General features: G+C 39.8%; 3 long non-coding RNA genes across 3 annotated transcripts; 1 reads left to right on the top strand and 2 right to left on the bottom strand.

The window, feature by feature from the left end:
* Window positions 1–4,483: 4,483 nt before the first annotated feature.
* Window positions 4,484–5,621, bottom strand: LOC111735421. The gene is made up of 2 exons (XR_002778776.1): window positions 5,047–5,621; window positions 4,484–4,703 (listed from the first exon to the last, which is right to left on the bottom strand). It is a non-coding gene; the product is annotated as an uncharacterized LOC111735421 (long non-coding RNA).
* A 9,926-nt stretch (window positions 5,622–15,547) lies between these two features.
* On the bottom strand, window positions 15,548–17,474 carry LOC111735420. The gene is made up of 2 exons (XR_002778775.1): window positions 16,682–17,474; window positions 15,548–16,585 (listed from the first exon to the last, which is right to left on the bottom strand). It is a non-coding gene; the product is annotated as an uncharacterized LOC111735420 (long non-coding RNA).
* LOC105311130 lies at window positions 16,434–23,967 on the top strand. Its single transcript, XR_897626.2, has 3 exons — window positions 16,434–16,611; window positions 17,481–17,538; window positions 23,812–23,967. It is a non-coding gene; the product is annotated as an uncharacterized LOC105311130 (long non-coding RNA).
* Window positions 23,968–24,344: the final 377 nt, after the last annotated feature.

Raw genomic sequence — 24,344 nt, forward strand, 5'->3', positions numbered from 1 at the left:
TCCTCGTTGAGTGAGATGTTAGCTGTCAGTTTGTCATAAACAGTCTTTATTATGTTCGTTTTTTCTCTTCTCACTTGACTGAGAGTTTTTGTCATAAATGGATGCTGGATTTTGTCAAATGCTTTTTCTGAATCTATTGATATGATCATACGATATTTTCCTTCATTTTGTTTATGTGGTGTATCATGTTAAGTGATTTGTGAATAGTGAACCAACTTTATATTCCAGGAATAAATCCTCCTTGATCCTAATATATAATCTTTTTAAAGGATTACTAGATTTTGTTTGCTAACATTTTGTTGAGGGTTTTTGTTCATGTATGATGTTCATCTATGAACATCTATAGATGTTTATTTATCTATTTTGAAGATCTGTGTTCGTCAGGGATATTGTCCTATAATTTCGGGGTTATTTTTGTAATGTCTGTCTGGTTTTGGAATCAGGGTAATGCTGGTCACATGAAGTGAGCTTGGACTCTTCCTTCCCCTTGATGTTTTTGAAATAGTTTGAGAAGCATAAGTGTTAATTCTTCTTTGAATATTTGATGAAATTTACTGTAAAGTCTTCTTGTCTAGGACTTTTGTTTGTTGGGTTTTTTTGTTTACTGGTTCGATTTTGCTAGTAGTTTTCCCTCTGTTCAGATTTTCTAATTCTTCTTGATTCCGTCTTGAAAGATTGTATGTTTCTAAGAATATATCCATTTCTTTCAGATTGTCCAATTTGTTGGTGTATAATTATTCTTAGTGTTTTTTTGTAATCCTTTGTATGTCTGTGAAGTCAGTTGTCACTTCTCTTTCGTTTCTGATTTTATCGATTTGGTTTTTCTCTCTGTTTTTCTTGATGAGTCTGGTTAAATGTTTATCAATTTTGTTTATCTTTTCAAAGAACCAATTCTTGGTTTCATTGTTCTTTTGTATTGCGTTTTTAGAATCTATCTTATTTCCCCTTTGATCTTTATTATTTCATTTCATTTACTTTGGGCTTTGTTTGTTGTTCTTTTTCTAGTCACTTGAGGTGGTAAATTAGATTGTTATCTGAGATTTTTCTTGTTACTTGAGGTAGGCCTCTATTGTTATATTTTTCCCTCTTAGAACTGCTTTGGCTGTGTCCCACAGATTTTGAGGTCATTTTGATTTCATTATCATTTTCTCAAGTTATCTTTTGATTTATTCTTTAATCTAATTATTAATCCATTTATGTTAGTAGCATGTTATTTAGCCTCCATGTATTTGTGTGTTTTTCAGTTTTCTTCTTGTAATTGATTTCTAGTTTTATATCACTATGATCAGAGAAGATGCTTGATATGACTTAACTCTCCTTAACTTTATCGATACTTGTCTTGTGGCCTAACATGTGGTCTATCCTGAAAAATGTTTCATGTGCACTTGAAAAGAATGTATCTGCTGCTTTCAGGTGAAATGTTCTAAAATTATCATTTAAATCCATGTGGTATAATGTGTTATTTAAGGAGGCTGTTTCCTTGCTGATTTTCTGTCAGAAAGATCTGTCTTTCAGTGTCAATGTGGTGTTAAAATCCTCTACTGTGAATGTATTACTGTCAATCTCTCCCTTTATCTTCATTAATATTTGCTTTATATATTTAAGTGCGCCTACATTGGGTGCATAAATGTTTACAAGAGTTATGTGCTCTTGTTAGATTGATTTCCTTATCATTATGCAAGGTTCTTTTTGTCTCTTCTTATAACCTTTGTTTTAAAGTCTATATTGTTTGATATAAGTATTGCTACCACAGCTCTTTTTCATTTCCATTTTTATAAAATATCTTTTTCCATCCTTTTACTTTCAGTCTGGGTGTGTCTTTTGATCTTCTGAAGTAGGTCTCTTATAGGCAGCATGTGTATGGGTATTTTTTATTATCCATTTGTCCACCTGTCTCTTGATTGGAACATTTAATCCATTTACATTGAAAGTAATTTTTAATAGGTATGTAGTTATCTTAATTTTATGTATTTTTGATCTTCTCCTTCTCCTCCCCTCCCTTCCCCCACCCTTTCCCCTTCCTTTTCCCCTCCCCCTTCCCGCTTCTCCTCCTTCTCCTCTCCTTCTTCTTCTTCTAATGAAGTCCCTTTACCATTTCTTGTAATATTGGTTTGGTGGTGATGAACTCCTTGTTTTTACTTGTCTAGGAAACTTTTATCTCTCCTTTTGATTCTACAGGTTATCCTTGTTGTGTATAGTAATCTTGGTTGTAGATCTTTACTTTTCATCACTTTGAATATTTTGGCATTTTAATTATGATGTGTCTTAGTGGGAGCTGTTTGGAGTCAATTTTGTTTGGGAGTCTCTGCACTTCCTGGACTTGTATGTCTATTTCCTTTGCCAGGGTAAGGAATTTTTCAGTCATTATTTCTTCAAACACATTTTCAATATCTTGCTCTCTCTCTTCTCCTTCTAGTACCCCTATGATGTGAATGTTTGTACACTTGATGTTGTCTGAGAAGTCCCTTAAACTATCCTTTTTTTTTTTTTTTCAATTTTTGGTGTTCTGATTGGGTATTTTTTGCTACCTGTCTTCCAAATTGCTCATTCAGTCCTTCACTTCATCTAATCGCTCTTTATTCCATCTAATGTATTCTTCATTTTAGTTATTGTATTCTTCACTTACGACTGGTTCCTTTCTACAGTTCTTATCTCTTTGTGTAAGTTCTCACTAGGTTCACCTATTCTTCTTCTAAGTTAATTGAGTATCCTTATAGACAGTGTTTTGAATTCTATATCTGGTAAATTACTTGCCTCCATTTTATTTAGTTCTTTTTCTGGAGTTTTCTCCTGTTCTTTCATGTAAGACATGTTTCTTTGTTTTCTCAGTTTGTTGGCCTGTCTCTGTTCATTTATTTGCATTAGGTAGGTTTACTACATCTCTCAGTCTTGGCCAGGTGGCCTTCTATAGTAGGTGTCTTTGGGGCCCAGTGGCTCAGTCTCCCTGGTCACCTAAGCCAGGTGCTCCAAGGGTGTCACTTGTCTTTTGTGTGCTCCCTTGTTATAGCTGAGCCTTGATTGCTGTTGACAGGTCAGTGGATGGGATTGACCCTTAAGCTGACTGGCTTTGACTACAACAAGTTTTTGTGGGGGCTGACACCCACATAGGGAGATTTGTTATAGTGGGGCTCTGACTCTTGCTGAATCTATCCTTTTTGTGTGTTATTTGTGGACCAATTGGGTGGTGCTCTAGTGTGGCCTGAAGCTGACCACCAGTTGTATTGGTTCCAGAGCCCCGTAAGAAGGCCTCCAATAAATGCCAGGTTCGGCCAGCGGCTGACTATGCCCAGCCCGAGGCTATCTGGTAGGAGCTATAACATGATCAGCAGTCGGAAGCTGTTTGTATTGGACTCGGAGTCATGAGGGAAAGGCTATGCCATGTACTGAGACTGGCTGCCACTAGTGCCGGGCCGGGGACCGCTTAACAAGAGGTACAGCACACATCAAGGGCAGCTGCTTCTTGTTTGCAATTTGTGGACCTTTCAGAGAGATTTTACTAAAGTGCAAAGCATAGGCCAAGGCTGGCTGATTGTGAGCAACAGCCTCCGAAAGAGGGCCAGTCCTGTGCATGAGCTGGAAGGGGCTGGTTCTCAGAGAATCACCAGGGTGGGTCAAGCAGTGTTAGTAAGACAATTCAGTTCCTCATCATACATCCTTGGAACTTTTTCAGCTGCTGCGCCAGCACTGGAACTCAGAGTGAGTGAGTTCATCAGCAGGTAAGTCCATGAGCAAGCCCTTTAAGAGCAAAATCTGGGACTTCAGCAGTTCTCCATCTCACCTGGATAGAATCTACTAATTTTCACAGCCAGATGTTGTGGGGACTCCTCTTCTCAGCACTAGTGGTCCAAGTTTGGGTGTCCAGTGTGGACTGGGACCTCTTGATCCTCAGGGGAGACCTGGGTAGCCAAGATATCCATCCCAATTCTTAATTGCCACAAGTGGATGTGGGACCAGCTGGTTTCATGTCTCCACCCCTCCTACCAGTCTTGATGTGGCTTCTTTATATCTTTAGTTCTAGGAGTTCTGTTCAGTCAATCTTCAGATAGTTGTCAAGGGTGGTCGTTCTATAATTCAATTGTAATTTCAATGTGGTTATGGGAAGAGGCAAGCAGAGAGTTCACCTACCCTGCCATCTTGACTGGAAGTCTGCAAGTGCTATTTTTAAAGACATCCATTTTCAGTGGTAGTTGCTAAGCCTGTGAGAAAACCTTCAACCTCTAAATCCCACGAGTTCTGAGGGGATCAGTAGGCCCCAGTCTTTGCTCCTTGCCTGGGTTCATGATACTGAAATGAACCTGTCTTCTGGGGAAGGGGGACTTGAGGATGTCTTTCAATAACTAGGTAGGGGAATCTAGTGTTTTACCTTTCTCCCACACACAATAAGATGATGACACTACAAGATTTCTTAATTCAAAGAGAAATGAGTCTGTACATCATTGAAATTAGCATGGGAACTGAAAGAGCTGAACCACAATTCCCAGGCTATAAGAGAAACAGGACTTTAATATAATAATATCCAAATCTATCATCGACTATTTACAACAAATAAATATTGCCCCTCCCAATTGGTAAATAGGCCGTGGAGAAGAGGCATCAGCGAGACGGGGTGGGAACATCCTCTCTTGTGCTGGTATTCCGGACACACCAAGAAAAGTCTCCCAATATCCTCCTTCTCAAAGCAGGAGAGTCCGGCTGTGTCCCTACTGCAGAGGAAGAGGTTGCACTGCCAACCTGGACACTCATTGGCCCCTGAGCTTAATAATAGCTGATTCTTGTTGGCCTTGAGTGTTCTGCTGGCCAACTAGAAATGGGCCCCAAATGACAGCATAGCATGTAGCTACAGGACAGAGTGGCACCTGTAAGCCTACCAGGAGCCATATTTCAGATGTTCCTCCAAGTGTCTGCCCAGCAGATGGAGTCTGGGTGCCCCAGCAGTCACCATGCCCCCAAATCTGGGGCTTACCAGGGAGCCAAGGACACAGGTTCTCTGGACTGGCCAGCAGGAAACTCCACCCCTGTTCTCCCCTATCTGCTGCCCTTCCTCACCTCTCATTCTCCTTGGGCCACTCCATGTCCCAGAAACAAGCCCCCAAATTGCTCCTCGGTCATCAGTTGTACTTATCAGCAGCTACCTGCAGCAGCATGATCTCTGTTATTATTTCCTACTCATGAAGCAAGAGGAAAAGAGAGGATGCAGACAGGGCCTAGATGGAGAATGTTATAGGGGCTTTGTGCAGAGTAAGGAGTAAGACAGGGAATCAGTCCTGGGTCTTTGCTCACATGGGAACCGTCCCCTTCTATTCCATCCAAGGTCTACCTGTGCTCAGAGTTGGGCATAAATAGACCCTCTTCCAAGACTTTATCCTTGATGCTATCCCTTTACCTCTACCCACCAACGGTATGGGCCTGCCACTTCTCTGTTATTAGACTCAACCAATAAATGTAAAGTATAGGAATGGAGTCTGTGAGTATTTTACCCAGGAAGTGGGAAGGTTCTCTGATTTTCACTCCCTTTCCCCCACTGCAGGAAGTGCCACAGATATTCACCTTATTCCTTTTCTGGTGGTTAATCTCCTAGAAGGAAGACAGCCTAACCGCATCAGAAAGAGCCCCCTAGCCATCACTATTTCCCTATGCTCACCCCTTCTCATGTTTCACTACTGCCAGGTCCCAGGAACGTGCCTGACACACACAAAAGACAGGGCTTGGACGCAGACCAGGTTCTAAGCTCCAGAGAAAAGGGCTCATGAGGGCTAAGGCTCAGGGATCTAGTAGCTGTACCCTCCCTGATGACAGATGGGGAAGCTCAGGCCTCAGGCAGGAAGGAGGCTACTAGACCACTTATGAGCTTCCCGACTAAAAGGGGCCTGACTTCAGGGGCCTCTCCCCTCCATAAGCACCACATGAGGGGAAGATTGAGTCCAACTCAGTCGAAACCTCATGGAACTTTGAATTCAGAAAGTTCTGCTGCTTTACCAGCCTGGGTAAATTAGACACATATATTATACAGAGCTACTGTTAATTCACCACTAAGGTCGCCATGACTACCCAGCCCACAGGGGAAGCAGTGAGGCTCTTTTGACAGGAGATTGCCATGTGCTGAGAGCTCAGGGCTCAGTAAGAGGCTTTCCATTCCCAAGCCTCAATCCTGGTCACCCCTACCCAACCCCTAGGCTCACCTACCTCCAGATAATCTTCCATCACACAGTCCAGCATTTCCAGTTCACTGAGGATTGTGCCAAGGAAGATAATGACACTTTGTGCCATTGAGTGGGAATTGGATGTGGCCCTGCTCTCCAGTGGCTCCACACACCCTTTTTTGAAAACTCCCCATGCTCAGCCTCCTGCCCCACTACAGAATTCCTAGGTGGAGCAGCCTAGGACTCTTAGAGTCTCCCTTCAATTCTCTTTTCATACTCTATGAATACCAGACTCCTCCTAATCACCTACTAGGGTTTGCTTTTGGCAATTACAGGGTCTGTGGTCCAGGGCCCCTGCCCACTCGCAAATCCATCCTACGCCCAGCAATTTCTACCCTCCTCCTCGTCACTTCTAATGGAATATTTCAGGCTTTGTTGCAAGAAGAAGTAGAACTGAAGGCAAAAGCCCACTTCTCTCTTAATCTGGCCTCCGGTTGAGAGAGCAGAGCCTCCTCTCTTCAAACCTGGAGCCACTCTCCCCATAGGCTCATTCACCTTTTTCCGTAGCCTCTTCTGAGTTCCCTGGAGATTCCTCACGAGATGGCAAACCACTACTCCTGCCAGGTTCACAGACAAGGTCAGTAAGGCCATACCCCTCTCACTCCATTTCTCACCACGACCACTGGCCTCAAACCCTGATATCTGACCTGATTCATCTGATACCAATTCTATTCTGTCCTCCAGCATGTTTTGATTCTAGAACAATCCCAGCACCAACATTGTTTCAGTGTGTGACATTAGACCTGTGGTCTGGCCTCTCTAAGCCCATTTTCTCATCTGGAAAGTGTGAGAACTCCACCTAGCTCACAGGTTCTTCTGAGGACTCAGTGTAATATTACCATCATCATTGTTCTTACCCTTACACCTCCAGGTGGAGCAGGGCAGAACCCTAGAACCTCATAAACATCCTGTGAGGCCTGCAGCACAAGACTGTTATCCCCCCATTTCCCAGAAAGAGGCCCCCAAAGGGGTAGTGACTTCCTCAGGAGCCCACGGAAGAGAGGCCAACTGCCTCTCTTAACTAGAGGCTTTTTTCTAGCTGCCTTCACCCTACCCCCAGCACCGCCATTAACTAGAGTTCTGTCTTCTGAGCTCTCAAGTTATATCCAAGCTCCCATGTGGACAAAGCCACGATGGGAGAGTGAAAGATGGGATGTCTCAGGAGCCTAGTTTAATGGCTCCTGCCTGCCCCAGGCTCAAAGGAGTCTCTACTCACCAGGTTGGATGCAAGGCTATGTCAAGTTTTCACCTCCCCAAGGAACACCTCAGGACATTTTCCTGCATAGCTGTCTTTCTTCATCCATTCAGAAACAGGACCTCCGAGGTGCCATGTCTGACTTATAAGGTAGGGAGTGACAGGATGCTTCGTTTGCTGACCTTTTTTTTTTTTTTTTTTTTTTAATGACATTAGTTAACAAAATCAAGAAAGTTTCAGGTGCATAATTCAATAGTATGATACACACACACACACACACACACACACACACACACACACACACACACGTACATATTGCATTGTGCGTTCACCGCCCATGTTTTTTTAAAGTTAGATTTTTTCCTATCACTGCATATCCACTACTACTCCACTACCCTCTACATCCCCCCACACTACTACTCCACTACCCTCTGGTAATGACTAATCTATAGTCCATGTCCATGAGTCCCTCTTCGTCCTGTTCATTTGTTGCTTTGGGGTTTATATCCCACATATAAGTGATATCATGTGGTTTTCAACTTTTTCTGTCTGGCTTATTTCGCTTAGCATGATTATCTCAAGCTCCATCCATGTTGGCACAAATGGCAGTATTTCATCTCTTATGGCTGAGTAATATTCCATTGTATATATGTACCACAGCTTCTTTATCCAGTCATCTATTGTAGGACCCTTTGGTTACTTCCATGTCCTGATCACGGCTATGAACATCGGTGTGCATATATCTTTTTGAATATGGGTTTTCAAGTCTTTGCAGTAAACACCAGTAGAGAGATTGCTGGATCACATGGTAGATCAATTCTTAGTTTTTTGAGGAAACTCCATACTGTTTTCCATAGTGGCTGTACCTATTTGCAGTCCCACCAGCAGCGTATGAGGGTTCCTTTTTCTCCTCATCCTCTCCAGTACTTGTTATTACTTGTCCTGTTGATAACAGCTATTCTACCAGGTGTGAGATGGTATCTCATTGTGGTTTTGATTTGCATTTCCCTAATTGCTAGCAATGTTGAGCATCCTTTCGTATGTTTGTTCACCATTTGTATGTCTTCTTGGGAGAATTGTCTCTCCATGTCCTCTGTTTATTTTTTAATTGGATTGTTTGCTTTTTTGTTGTTAATGAGTTGTATGAGTTCTTTGTGTATTTTGGTTATTAGGCTCTTATCGGAGGCATTGCTTGCAAATATATTTTACCATTCGGACGTTCGTCTCTTTACCTTGTTGACAATTTCTTTGGCCGTGCAGAAGAAGCTTTTTAGGTTGATGTGGTCCGATTCATTTATTTTTGCTTTTACTTCCCTTGCCTTTGAGGTCAAATTCATAAAATCCTCTTTAAGTCCAAGGTCCATGAATTTATTCCCTATGTTTTCTTCTATGCATTTTATTGTTTCAGGTCTTATATTCAGGTCCCGAATCCATTTTGATTTAATTTTGGTGTGTGGTGATAGACAACAGTCTGGTTTTATTCTTTTGCAGATGGCTTTCCAGTTTTCCCAGCACCATTTATTGAAGAAACTTTCTCCACTGCATGTTTTGGCCTTTTTGTCAAAAATTTTTTGCCCATTTAAAAAATGAGTTTACTTCTGGCCTCTCGATTCTGTTCCCCTGGTCTCTGTGTCTGTTTTTCTGTCAATACCATGCCGTTTTGATTACTGTCACTTTGTAGTATAATTTGAAGTCAGGCAGAGTGATGATTCCAGCCTTGTTCTTTTTTCTCAGGATGGCTTTGGCAATTTGGGGCCTTTTGAACTTCTATACAATTCTGATGATTTTTGTTCTATTTCTTTAAAAAAAAATGCCAGTGGGATTTTGATGGGACTTGCATTAAATCTGTATAATGCTTTAGGTAATATGGTCATTTTAACTATGTTGATTCTTCCAACCCAAGAACACAGAATATCTTTCCATTTCTTTGTATCTTCTTTGATATTTTTTAAATAGGGTCTTGTAGTTTTCATTATGTAGGTTCTTCACATGTTTCATTAGATTCATTACTAGGTATTTTATTCTTTTTGTTGCAATTGCAAAAGGAATTATTTTTTCCAATTCCTTTTCTGACACTTCATGATTAGAGTATAGGAATGATATGGATTTTTTATAATTGATTTTATATCCAGAAACTTTACTGTATTTGCTTATTGTTTCTAGTAGTGTTTTTGTGGAGTCTTTAGGGTTTTCTATATAGAGAATCATGTTATCCGCAAATAGAGACAGTTCGACTTCTTCGTTTCCTATTTGGATACCTTTTATATCTTCTCTTGTCTGATTGCACTTGCTAGGAACTTCAATGTCATATTGAATAACAGTGGTGATAGTAGACAGCCTTGCCTTGTTCCTGATCTTAGTTTTTCACCATTAAATATAATGTTGGCTGAGGGCTTGTCATATATAGCCTTTATTATGTTAAGGTACTTTCTTTCTATACTGATTTTGTTAAGTGTTTTGATCGTAATTGGATGCTGTATATTGTCAAAAGCTTTTTCTGCATCTGTTGATATGATCGTATGATTCTTACTTTTTAATTTGTTTATGTGGTGTATCACATTAATCGAGTTGCGTATGGTGAACCATCCTTGTGCCCCTGGGATGAAGCCCACTTGATCGTGGTGAATAATCTTTCTAATATATTGCTGTATTCAGTTCGCTAGTATCTGATTTAGGATTTTCGCATCTGTGTTCATGAGAGATATCGGTCTATAGTTTTCTTTTTTTGTGTTATCTTTACCAGGTTTTGGTATCAGAGTAATATTGGCCTCATAAAATGAGTTAGGAAGTATTGCCTCCTCTTTGCTTTTTTGGAAGAGTTTGAGGAGAATAGGTATTACATCTTCTTTGAATGTTTGATAGAATTCACTGGTGAAGCCATCTGGTCCTGGACTTTTATTTTTGTTAGGTTTTTGAATATTGTTTCGATTTCCATACTGCTGATAGGTATGTTTATAGTTTTTCTTGATTCAGTCTAGGAAGTTTGTACCTTTCTACGTACTTGTCCATTTCTTCTAGGTTATTAAATTTGTCATTATATACTTTTTCATAGTATGGATATATGATCAATTGTATTTCTGCGTTGTCTGTCATAATTTCCCTTTTTTTGTCACTGATTTTGCTTATTTGTGTCCTTTCTCTTTTTTCTCTAGTAGTCTAGCCACGTGTTTCTCAATTTTATTAGCTTCTCAAAAAAAAAAACCAGCTCTTTGTTGCGTTTATTTTTCTATTGTTTTTTGTTTTCAGTTTCATTCAATTCTGCTCTGATTTCAATTCTTTCTTTCCTCCTGCTGATTTTAGGCTTCATCTGTTCTTTTTTCTTTAGTTTTGTAAGATGAAGCTTTAGGTTGTTTATTTGGCCTCATTCTTGTTTTTCAAGATAGGCCTGTAATGATATGAACTTTCCTCTTATGACTGCTTTTGCCGTTTCCCAAATGTTTTGATATATTGTACTATCATTTGTTTCTATGTATCTCTTGATCCCTATTTTATTTCTTCTCTTTCTTAGTCATTCTTCAGTAGCATGTTGTTTAATCTCCATGTATTTGTGAATCTTCCCACTTTCTTTCTGCAGTTGATCTCCAGCTTCAAAGCATTATGATTAGAAAATATGGTTGGTATGATTTCAATATTCTTATATTTGTTGAGGCTATCTGTGTTCCCAGTATGTGGTCAATCCTTGGGAATGTTCCATGTGCACTAGAGAAGAATGTATAAGCAGCTGTTTTGGGATGGAAGGCTCTGTAAATGTCATTATGTCCAGTTGGTCTAAAGTGTCATTTTAGGGTGTTATTTCCTTATTGATTTACTGTTGGATGATCGGTCCATGTCCGACAGTGGGGTATTTATGTCCCCTACTATGATAGTGTTTTGGTCTGTTTCTCCCTTTCGTTCTGGTAGTAATTGCTTTATATATTTCAAGGCTCTCTGACTGGGAGCATAGATATTAATACCTGTTATGTCTTCTTAGTGTATAAATCCTTTATCATTATGAAGTATCCCTTAGTATCTTTCTTTACCTTTTTTATTTTGAATTCTATTTTGTCTGATATTAGTACTCCCACTTTTCTCTGAATGCCATTTGCTTGGAGTATCATGTTCATGTGAATCTATATTTGTCTTTGGAACTGAGATGCGTCTCCTGGTGATAACATGTGGTTGGGTTTTGGTTTTTGATCCAATCTGCAACTCTGTGCCTTTTTATTAATGAGTTCAGTCCATTTACATTTAGGGTGATTATTGAAATATGAGGTTTTTCTGTAGCCATTTTATCTTTTGCTTTCTGGTAGTTTGGTGTTTCCATTGTTTCCTTGTTTTTGCATTTCTGTTTTTTAAATTTCATTGGGTTTGTGGATTTTCTCTCTGGTCCTTGTTGTTTTATGTTGTGCACTTCAGTTCTGGATCTTTCGCATGTGATTACCATTATGAATATGTAGAGGATAGTTATCTGTGTGTGTGTGTGTGTGTGTGTGTGTGTGTCCATTTTCTTCTGTGTGTGCCTCATCTCCATTTCCCTTTGCGAATTTGGATCTTTGAATCCTCCCCTTTTCTGTTATTGTTGTCTCAGTTTGTCCCTATGTATGCAGAACTTTCATTACTATCTTACAATAGCAAATCTCTTCTTACCGTTTAAGCTTACAATGCCCTGTGTTAATAAAGGTTACACTCCTCTTCCTCTAGTCGCCATACTCATAGTTTTTTTTTTTTTTCATTTTGTTTTAGGTGAGTTGACCCCTTTTGGTATTTCCTCCAATGCAGGCCTCGTAATGGAGAATTTCCTCAATCTTTCTATGTCTGGAAAGAACTTTATTTCTCCTTCATATCTAAAGCAGAGCTTTGCTGGATACATTACTCTTGGCTGGTAGTTCCTTTCATTTAATAGTTTGAACATTTGATCCCACTTCTTTCTTGCTTGTAAGCTTTGTGCTGAGAAGTCTGATGATAATCTAATGGGTTTTCCTTTATAGGTTACCGTCTTTTTTTCCCTGGCTGCCCTGAGAATTCTTTCTTTGTCATTGATTTTTGATAAATTTAATATAATGTGTCTTGGAGAAGGCCTTTTGGGTTGAGATAATTAGGTGTTCTGTTGACTTCTTGTATTCCAAGCTCTAACTCATTCCTTAGATTTGGAAAATTCTCTTCAACTATTTGTCTGAAAATGCTTTCTAATCTCTGCTCCTTTTCCTTCCCTTTGTGAATGCCCATTATTCTTATGGTGTCAGCTAGTTCTTGTATTTCTCTTCCATTACTTTTCATTATTCAGTCTCTCTCTTCTTTCTTCTAAAATATGTCTAGATTTCAGTCTTTAATATCACTGATCCTTTCCTCCTTTTGGTCAACTCTATTTCCCAAGCTTGCTATTTCATTCTTCATATCGTGTAGCATGTTGTTCACCTCCAGAAGTTCTAATTGGTTCTTTTTTAGTATTTCAATCTCCTTGCTAAAAAAACTCATTCTGCTAATCTAGTTGTTTTTTCAATTCCTAGAATTGTTGATATAGATCATTTTGGATCTCATTGAGTTTTTTCAGAAGTACAATCCTGATTTCTCTGTCATTTAAGTCATATATTCCTATGTCTTTAAGCTTATTTTCTGGCGATTTTTTCTTTCTGAGATGCTTTGTCACCTTGGTCGTTCATAGTGTCTTGATGGACTATTCTCCACCTGGCCATTAATGACAGTGTATTCTTTTCTTTTTTTTTTTTACAGAAAGACTTATTATATAAAAGTCTCTCTTTAGCTTATTGCTAAGAATGTGTTTTTCTTTTGATTTCCAGTAGGTGGCATCCAAGTCTCTTACATCCCTGCTTCGAGACTTAAAATTGGCTTTTTTTTTTTCTTATATTCAATTACGATCACTACCCTCAGTCTCAGTCCCTGTCAGTGTTACCTACAGTTTTGGTGGCATTTGCTCAAATTCCCCTGCGGCTCTGCAGTGTTCAGTCTTGGAAGATGTGAGGGGAAGGCACCCTCTGGGTTGGTGGTTGAGGGTTGGTGCTATCTCTATGTCTCAGCCTCACTCTGCACAACCATGGCTGCTGAGAACCAGCTGTTGCCACTCTGCAGTTAGTTCCTGCTCTGCTTTCTTCTCTGATCCTGGGTTCCGCTGTTGCATGCAGCTCACAGATCCCTTCAACAGGGCTGTTCAAGGAACTGGCCACAACTTTTCCCTTGACCCTCCTCCAGCAGGGAGCTCCAGTTACGAGAGGCAGCTTTTTTGTTCCTCATAATCTTCCCCCTAACTCTCACAGTTCTGACCTCTGGAAGCTCTTATGTGCAGATCACTCACTCACTGCTTCTGTGAAGACCGGTTGTTACCTGTTGAGTTTTAGATGTTCGCCTTATTGTTATTTCAAGGGAAATGATGTGGGAACATCTCTTACTCTGCCATGCTTCTGACATCACTCTTATCATTATTGTTTTTAATATAAGGATTTTACTTTTTAGATAAACAGAACATAGAGTCAAGTGTCATGTCCTGGCTGTTTTATGGGTATATTTATGTCCTTCCAAAAATTATAATTTAATAATATCTAACTTCACGTTCCATCAGATATTAGATGAGCCGATTACTTTTCATATACTTTTGGCTAAAAAAAAACTAATTTTACAGAGATGTGCTATTTTGTACTATTCCAAGTAGATCTACCAGTAATACATTTTTTAAACAAAAGCAATACATGTGCATGAAAAAATTATTCAAACATTTTGATGAGCAAAAAATTAAAACAACAAAAAAAACCAGGCTTTTCCTTTTCACAGGCCCTGGTCCTGCTCTGTAGAGGTAATTTTTATTATATATAAATACTATATAATCACTTAATTTATCAATTTTGAGTAAAATCATTGACTTCCTATAAAAGATAAAGAATAAATTTCATTTTTTCCACTTTGTTCTCCTAAAAGCACATTTTCCATTTGTTCTTTAAACTGTTAAGGATTTAAAAAAAATTTTGCTTTATCTAAATAATATATTACTGTATTTAATATTATGCTTAAATAATATACTGTTTTTCTATTTTCAGCAACATTAACTGACTCAGTAAGATGTAGAGATTAGTGCCCCACTTCCACCCCTTGGAACATTCTCCATCATGGCTTTTAAATTTTAGCCAATGCAGGTGGATGTTTATTTAGTCAAATCTTATGTAATTTACACTCTCCTTTGTTATTATAATAAAATCTTTCATGCTTTGTCCAAACATATGGAAAATAATGGAGAAAATATACATGGCAAATATAAATACAAGACTAAAGCTCAAATTTTGATAAAAGTTTGATAAAAGTAATATATTCTTACTTTAAGGTAAGGAGGAAGAGACTGAGGACCTTAGAAGCGATAGTAGATGCAGAAGATGTGCTCGTGAATGTGTTTATTCATAATAATACCATCAAATAAACTCAAGAGCTCTTGTTCCCACTAAAGCTGTATTAAAAACATTATGACCAGCAAGCAGGGGACACACATTACTTTTAAGTGCACCTGGAGTGTTAAGACAGATTTCCCATGTGAACTCAGTGAATCCTTATGACTGCTGCTGAGGGGATGCAGAATTAACCATAAGAGAATTCTGTATAGGACTCAAAGGTATCTCTATATGCTTCAGGCTGGACTTGGGGTCGCAGGGGTCTGGAGAGGAGGGCAGGGGAAGGCAGAGCACACTCAGAAAAGAAGAATATGAATGAAACACACTAGGGATATCTGAAGAGACTGCTCAAGACCTGAATTAGCTCCAGGCTTTGAATCCTAGTCTCACCCTCCACCCTACAGACCTTAAGAGTTGGTACCTTAGCTCACCTTAACCCATTCCTGGCTTCTGGGTGTAGCACATGTGCATATGTATAAATATTTGTGTTTCTCCCAAAATTTCTATGCTAAAATCCTAATCTTAAAAATGATAGGAGGTGGGGCCTTTGGGTGGTGCTTATAGACCCTCATTAATGGGATTGGTGTCTTATAAACGAGGCACCAGAGAGATCTCTAGCCCCCTCCCACCATGTGAGGACACAGCAAGAAGGTGCTGGCTACCAACCAGGAAGAGGGCCCTCACCAGAAAGTGACTTGCTAGCACCTGATCTTGGACTTCTCAGCCTCCAGAACTATGAGAAGTAAATTTCTATTGTTTCTAATCGACCCAGTCTTTGGTATTTGATTATAGCAACTTTAATGGACTAAGACGTATTTCAAAACTTACGTGGAGTGTAAGAACTATCTTCATTTTGGCAAATACAAAGTTGGGTCAAGTCAACGAATAAAAAAATCTTAAGTAGAAAAGTATGGATTATTGGATTTGAAAATACTGAATTGGTTTGTAAAAGGATGAGTGTGTGTGTGTTAATGTCCCAAAAGTCTTTGTGCCGTTGAAAGCTTTACGAACTCCAAAATTATAAATGATCCAAATTTATAAAGTTATCATTTAAAGGCTTAATTACATATAATTCTTTCATATTTAGATCTTTGAATTTGAATAATACATTTTTAATTTTTTGTATATAGGTCCCTCTGATTGAAAATGTGACAAAACAAACACTACTTAAAATTCACAAAACTAAGTTTAAAAGTTCTGTGTCTGGGTTTATACAAGCCAAAAACATTATGTAGGGAAGCTAGAGCTGAGGACAGAGGAAATAGAGTAAAAATCCCCAGGAAATAGCCAAATTTTCAGAATCAACTTCAGATTTTCAAGGATTATGAATTGGTGGGCCTCCAGTCAAGATCTCGAAAGGGCAATGGGAACCGGGTGACATCTGGGTTCCAGATGAAATTAAGAGAAAATCATCTAAGGTCTCTCTGACAGATTGAGAGTAGAGCTGGAATGAGAGATCTAGAAGGCCCAGAAGGGTGCAGAGGTACATGTAGCTGGATGGTGAGAGAAGGGCAGTAGTTCAGCCTCCTCTTCTTATTGTCCCCTCCCCGCCCTCAGGAACCTTTGCGACTAGGCCACAGCTCTGTGATGTGGGTGGGCCTGGGATTTGTCCCCAAGTGAACTTCCAGTGCTCAGTTGCCAGAAGGCAGCAGTGATTATTCACACCATGGAAAATCCTCTCTTCTATGAAGAGCGTTATTGCTCCATGGAAAAGCTTCGTTTTCACTCCGTGGGTGATTGACACCATCCTCGCCTTCCTGTGTGGGCTGGGGCTCTTCCTCCTGTTACTCTTCTGCTTCCAGTAATCCATCCTTACCATCAACCTAGGAAACACGGAAACATCAGGAAGGTAAGGAACTCTTGGCCCAGACCTAGCAGAGGTGATCTTTTTTCTTATTATTTCACCTTTTCTGAATCACCTAGAGAAAATGGTGAGACGGGAATTCTTGGGAATGAATAGAACATCACGTTCTAGGAACAAGCCAGGCCGAGCAGGGGTTAGAGCGAGCACATGGATTTTGATCTGAAGATCTTGGATCAGGAGTCCAGGTGTGGTGGAGGGCTCCAGGGCACAGTCCCAGATGCAGTGACTAATGGTCAAGGACTGGATACTAAGTAAGAGTTGGATCTCTTACTTAGGCCCTTGAGCACTAGTTCACCAACCGCTTTCCCATGGCAGGTGTCTAAGTCTAGCCTCTCCTCTGTTGGGGCTGATCCGAGGTCAGTGCAGAGCCCCTGAGCGCCTCTGATTAGAGGCTGGAGTGGGGCTCTGGCCTGGGAAATCAGAATCCTACCTGACTGAACTCAGAGAGGCCTATAATTCTAAGAATGTATGTTTTTTTCTTTCTCTTTCTTTTCCTGCTCTCTCTCTCCCCCCGCCCCCCCGCCCCACCTGCCTGCCTGCCTTCCTTCCTTCCTTCCTTCCTTCCTTCCTTCCTTCCTTCCTTCCTTCTTTCCTTTCTTCCTTTCTTTTCCTTTCTTTCTTTTTGAGCAAGAAATTCATGGTGGGTCTCAGAAAGAAAATTCTTTTTTGCATTTATCCAAGAAGAAAAAAAAATATAAAATAAAAGTATAAAAAAAATAAAAGGGGATAAATTAGAAAGTTGCGTAAATTAAATGTAGAAAGTCACTTTGTTCATGAACACTGAGCTTCTGTAGCTTGTCTAGAGACAGGAGAGTGAGAATGAGTCTAGCCTCTCACCTGTTCTTGTCTCTCAGCTGTCAGTGGAGCCAAAGTGGAGGAGTAAGAGCAAGAAGAAAAGTAGAGCTTTGAAAGGTAAGCTTCTGGCCCTCAGCCCTGTGCCCAAGGATTTGCTCCCACCTCTCCGGCCCCTGAGGGCCGAGGTCCAGGTCTCCAAGTACACTAGCAGTGCAGCTTGTCCCTGGGAAGATCAGAACCACCATACTTCCCAGATTCATGCTGAGAACAAAGCCTTGAGAGTCTGGAAATTGGCGTTGCCCAGAAGGGGCTTTGGGGCTGTTGTGGACCAAAAGTGCCTTAGTGAGAAATGGGACCGCCGAGTCCAACTGACACAGGACAGGGCGAATCCCCCTGAGTGGAGACTCAAGTCCTACACCAAGAGAGCAAGGGTCCTTGACTGTGCACGGCGAAGAATTCAAGTACAAGCCAGAGTTTATTGGAGAGGAAATAAAGTTTCATAGACAGAGCATGGTCTCCTCTCTGAGAAAGAGTGAGAGAGAATCATATAAACTGAATTCCTAGAGTATTTCAGGAATTCAGTTTAATATGTGGTTCTTAGTTTCTATGAATTACAGTTTAAAGACTGTTTCCCTGTTTTCTTTTGATTGTACGGGTTGGCAGCGTGAAAGTTATGGGTATGCAGTGTTAATGGCATGCTGGCAATCTCAGGATTGTCTATTTGTTTTCCATGGCCTGGCCGTAGGGAACGAGTGGTTGGGTTTATTTCGTGTAGGTTATGACTTAAAGACTCTGTTTTCCTATTTTTCTCTCATTGTATGAGAAAATAGTTATCCCAGTAGGAATCTTCCTTTGTTCTGTATGTTTTCCGTGGTCTGGCAGCAGCATGTTGCAACAGCTTGCTTTAATTTGCATAGTTCTCATGCCTCTTCTCTATATCATTCTCCCCTCAGAAATTTTATTCTCTGTTCTTAAGGGAATGTCGAGGGACAAAGGTCTGTCTTCTGTAACTTCTTCAAAGCTGAGATTGGACCGTAGCCCTGCCTCTCAGGAATAAAAATCTCTGGAAGTCTGTTCTAAGGGCACTCAAAGCAGAGAATGTGGAGTTGTTTCAGTACTTGGAAGTAGGGAGAAGCCTTGGATGGCCATCATCTTCATGTGGATGTGCTATAGCCTAGAAGATATAAATTTAATGAGAAGATTGAAAAGACAAAGTCCAAAAACTATAGCTATTAGAGGTAATTGACAATGAAGTTACTTTTCCATGGTAGTTCTTGGTGGTTTGTTAATTTAAGGTAAAGATATTTAATGCCTATGAATATTTTTAGAATTAAGATAAGATTGAATTCTTTTGAAGAGAAAACAGTGCTCTAGACACCGGACTAAAAGAATAATCATCCAGTAAAGTCCTCTGATCCCCTAGGACATGTTGACTCATCCATTTTCCAGAATAAGAGCTTAAGATCTTCCATGGGTTCACAGGAATAGGTCATACTTCTCATTCAGTTTTCTGGAGGAACCTGCGGGGATTCATAAGAAATGGGTTTAATTTAAGACAGCTGAACCCAACTGTTAATTCCTTGTAATTTGATACCAGTTTGGGATCTTAACAAAACTTGGTAGGGCCCTTTCCATCTGGGTCGAAGTTGGCTCTCTGGGGATCCCTCCTTCCATGTTTCTAATAAGACATGATCTCCTAGTTGCATTGAAGAGTCTTATTGAGTTTTAGAAAGACTGGGTGGAATGTTCTTGAAGCAGTTTTTGAGCTTGACCTGGATTAATGAGATAACTTCTGTTGAACTTCTTCATTAAAATATAAGTCTGAAGTTAAGAAGGGTTTTCCATAAACCATTTCAAAAGGATTTAGCCTCAGGGTGTCCTTGAGGGCTATCCGGACTCTTGGCAGTACACTAGGTAAAAGAGTTACCCAGGTTTCAGAGGTTTCTTGGCAAAGTTTGGCTAGCATTTCCTTAAGGACATGGTTAGCTTTTTCTACTTTTCCAGAGGATTGGGGCCTCTAGGAAGAATGAACATAAAACTTAATTCCTAAAGCAGAAGCTATATGCTGGGTTACTTTAGCAGTAAAAGAAGGCCCATTGTCATTTTGTAGACTCCTTGGTAGTCCAAATCTAAGGATTTTAGTTCTTTAAGAATTTAGAGAAGGAGTAAGGAGGCAGTAAGGAGGCCTCTCTCTTTCCAAATGGCAGCGTGTGCATGAAATACCATAAATCTCTTTTTTGAGTCAGTATAGTCTGAGTCCTTTTCACAATTGTAATGCCCTAATGAGGGCAACAGTTCTGCTTGTTGAGCAAAGGAGTTAGCTGGCAAAGTGTTAGCCTCCATGACATCTGATAAGCTTACAACAGCATATCCAGCTTTTCTGAGCCTTTAATCAATTAAATTACTTCCAACTGTGAACCATTCGGCATTAAGAGTTCACCTTTTAGATCAAGTCAGTTTGAATAAATTTGTTCTATAGTCTCAACACAATGGTGGAGAGGGGTCTCTAAATCAGGAATAGGCATCAAAGGGGCAGGGTTTAGTGTTTGACAAACTTTGAGAATGACATTAGGAGTATCTAATAAGAGGGCTTGATATTTCGATAGGCATCCTCCCGTTAAACATTGATGTTCCTTGGTTTCTAATACATTGTGTACTTGATGGGGGATTAGCACCTCAAGATGCTGCCCTAAATTAAGTTGGAAAGCTTCTTCTAACAGGGCAATGGCCGCTACAACTCATAAGCAGCTGGGCCAGCCTGAAGTTACCTGATCTAATTGTTTTGAAAAAGAGACAATTGGTCTTGGAGTGTCCCCTAACTTTTGAGTTAGCAGTCCCAAAGCTATCCCTCATTTTGTTATTAACTTTTCTTTTAAGGTATTGAAAGCAACTCACATGACCCATTCCAAAGAAAGAGCTCAGTATCAGAAACTTTTATGGCTTCCCGTACAGGCTTAGCTATCATCCCAAAATTGTGTATCCATATTCTGCCAAATCCAGTCATACCTAAAAAGGTTCTTAACTGTTTCTTTGGGGAATTTTATTGCTAATACAGCTTCCTTTCTTTTTAGAGCCAAAGCCTGGGCTCTTGGTGTTAATACATATCCTAGGTATTTAACTTTCTAGAGGGAAATTTGTGCCTTTTGTAGAGACACCCAATATCCTTGTTTTCCTAAAAAAAAATAATTTAAAACTTGGACAGTGTTAGAATCAACTTTCTTTTGATGGGCTTGTTATTAACAAATCATCTACATATTGAATATGAGAACCATATGCAAATTTTAAATTCCTAAGTTCCTTGGCTAGAGCATTCCCAAACAAATGGAGACTACCCTGGAAACCTTGGGGTAGGACTGTCCAAGTATATTGAGAGATTTTATATGTGTTAGGATCAGTCTACTCAAATGTAAATAGGATGTAAAGGGATGTAAAGGGATTTTAAAAAATAGCATCTTTAAGGTCTAAGACTGTAAACCAGTGGGTATTCTCTGAAATCTGAGTCAGAAGGGTTTAGGGATTGGGGATGATTAGATGAATTGGGACTATAGCTTCATTTGTTGCCCTCAAATCTTGGACAAATCTGTATTCCTCATTAGGCTTTATATTGGTAGAATAGGGGTATTATAAAGTGACTAGCATGGCTTTAGCAGTCCATATTTTAAGAATCTTTTCATTACTGGTTGTATACCCCATTGCACCTTGGTCTATTTTTTACATGGATAATTAATATTAGGTTTTAGTTGTATTTTAATAGGAATGACATTAATAGCTCTTCCAGGGACTTCTGTGGCCCAAACACTAGGATCAACCCATGAGCTAATATTGGGGGGTATCAATGTATAGGATCCTGTAAGTGGAATAGAATCCTGAAATGTGGGCTAATAAATTTGATTGTGAGGTGCCAAAAAGAATAATAGCATGCTATATTGTATTATATAATAGAGAGATTGGACATCAGGCATAAGTAAAAATTGGCAGGTAAACAGATGGTCTCCTACTAGGTAATTATGGGGTTATAAAGCATTTGATTTGGGGGCAACCTTCAACTCCAGTAATTAAATATGTTTATAGGGACAACGGCCCAAAAAAATTGGGTTAGAACAGAGTAGGCAGCTCCCATATCATGTAAAAATTGAATATTTTTGCTTGTCATATCAAAGGTTATCTGAGGCTCTTGAGTGGAGATAGAGATTTTTCCCACAGGAGCCAGTGAGAGCCTCAGGCTCTGTCAGTCACTTCCCTTTTCAGTCATTGTTGGCTTAGGAGTTCCCAACTCCCTTCAAAGTTGGGGACAGTCCCACCACCAATGGCCCTCCTGTTTGCACAGGGAGCAAGGCCCAGGTGGTCTTCTTTAGTGTCATAGCTGGGGCAGTTCTTTCCCAACTGTTCTAGCTTACACTGGTTACAGCAGTTACTGTCAAGAGCCTTATGAGTGGAAAAAGTTGATTGTCTCTTCATGTTATAACTGGATGTTTTATATCCTAAATGAAGGTTTCCCTGAGGTGGCAGGGGACTCATAGCTTTGGCTAACATACGAGCCTTTTGTCTATTTCATTTGGTCTTTTCTGCTTCCTCTGCACAACCCAATTATTATAGACAGCAAATACTATGTCTAACAGTTGATTCTTAGGGGTTTAGAGCCCTAAACAAAATTCTGTAATTTTTGCCTTGTATCAGGGGCCAACTGAAAGGTAAAATGGGTCTCCGGTAATGTTTGTCCCTCAGGTATTGTGGGGTCTGTGTTGATATATTTTCTAAGGCTTCCATTAGACAGCCTTGAAATAAAGCAGGGTTTTCATCTTTCCCTTAGGTGACCGCTAAGATTTTGTCATAACTAATAGGCTTAATAATATATTTTTTCATTCCCTCTGTGATGCATTTTATCATATGGTTTCTCCATTATAGATCCTGAGCTCCACTTTGGTAACTCCATTGTTTGTCCTGGTCTGGGACCACATTCCCTCCCGTGCGATAGACATCATGGCCCCCACTGCGGGCAGCAACACTGTCAGTGTGACCCCTCACCGCTCCGATATTTTTTTGTTTTTTTTTCTACAGTACAACATATGGATAATAAAATTTGTAAATCTTGCCAGGTTAAGTCATAAGTCATAGAAAGTTTTTCAAATCATCAGTAAATTTTCAAGGATCTTCAGAGAATCTGCCAAAATTTTCTTTGCATAATACTAAGTCTGGCATAAAAAATGGACCATGTACTCTTATTGTTCCCCCCTCAGTATTTGAAACTTCTCTGAGGAAGCATATATTATCATGGGGAGGTCGTTTGGGACCCCCCTTCAGATGGTGCTAGCAGGGTTAGTTTCCTCAGGAAGTGGTGGAGAAGATGAGATCCCTGAAGAACTTGGTCTCCCTTCAGATTGTGAGGGCGAGAAAGGAGGAGATAACTCCTGATTATTTGGGAGTCTTTGGGGAAAGATTCCTATTATTGAGTCATCTAATAAGTCTGGGTCTTGAAGGCCTCCCATTGATTTAGTCTTAATATGGGCTAGGCACATTCTACAACTGTTCAGAGGTCTGGATCTTGGTAAAGGGACCTAAAAGCCTATACATAGGAGATTTCTTTCCCCTTTTCCTGTCTTTTGCAAAGAAGATCTAATTGTAGGATAGTATTATAGTTTAGAACCCATTTATAGGCCAAACTTCTTGGTCCCCAAGCAAACATTGTGGCCAAACAGAGTTGCAGACAAATATGATTATTTTCTTTTTAAGACTGTCTAATTTGAATCGGTTCCAATTTTAAGAGATATCCCAATGGAGAGTCTTTTGGGATGCTTTGTTGAAGATTCCATGCTTAGTTAGGGCACTATGTAGACACAGGAGTACTTTTCAAATGAACAGAATGTAGATTCTTTGACTGATAATCTTTCCATTCAAAAAGGAAAAGAGGGTAGTAAGAGACTTGAGAGAAGGAGAACAGAACTTAAAACAAGAAGTTCCTAGCAACTGAGTAATGTAAAACTGGAGTCTAGGCACTTCAAGGGAAAGATTGCAAATTAAGTGTTTAAGAAAGCAAAAAACATCTGGATTGGTTAACCAACAATGTTTTATATTTCCAGGGATAGGTGATTTCTCACAGCAGCAGCATTGGGACCCATAGTGGCAACCTAAATCCCTTTCTTCTAATAAATGTAGTAAAAGCTTAATATGTGATTTAGGAAGTAAAAGCCTGACTAGCCGAAGGAAAAACAGCCGAAGGAAAAATCGCCTCTGTCACCAAAACCTTTGGGAAGACAATTGGACTAGCGGTTAGTGAAAAACAAATCGGGAGTAAGAACCAGAGGCCACCAAGAGAAGAAATGTCCGGACCCGTAGGCTCTGAGGCCCTCACCTAATTGATTGCAGGAACTAGGCCCTTTCTTTCTTAAGCAGATTACCTGGACAATTCAATGGAGGGATGCCACGGTCCAGCCACGACAGGATCCAGGGGGCCCCGAAGGTGGGCAAGGCGTCGGCGCGGGAGACAGTCGACTACACAGCTCAGAGGCGGTGTGACACTGTTCCGTTTTATTGTGATTTGAGTACAACTTTTATACTTTTTATTTGGCATTTGATTATACTTTGTTGTTAAGGTAGCAGGGAGTTAAATTTCTGTGGTTAGGCGGAGCAGAAAATCTTATAGAGTATATTATTATTAATGTTCATGATTAACTAGTACATTTTTCTCTCAATCATTAGAACAGAACTACCTGATGGAACAATCTAAACTTTTAATTATTATATCTATTACGTCAGATACAGTTTGATTTAAGTAAAGGTGATAGATAGATGTATTCATAACAGCAAGTATTGGCTTGTGGGCAGACATTGTTCTTCTTTCTGCCTGAAGAAATCTTTTAAATGCTATTTGATTTATGCTATATCTAAAGTTCAAGCTGAACCTTTCTCATAGCTGTTCAAAAGTT

This window comes from Pteropus vampyrus, unplaced genomic scaffold (genome assembly GCF_000151845.1).
Source record: "Pteropus vampyrus isolate Shadow unplaced genomic scaffold, Pvam_2.0 Scaffold1000000568, whole genome shotgun sequence".
Lineage (NCBI taxonomy): Eukaryota > Metazoa > Chordata > Mammalia > Chiroptera > Pteropodidae > Pteropus > Pteropus vampyrus.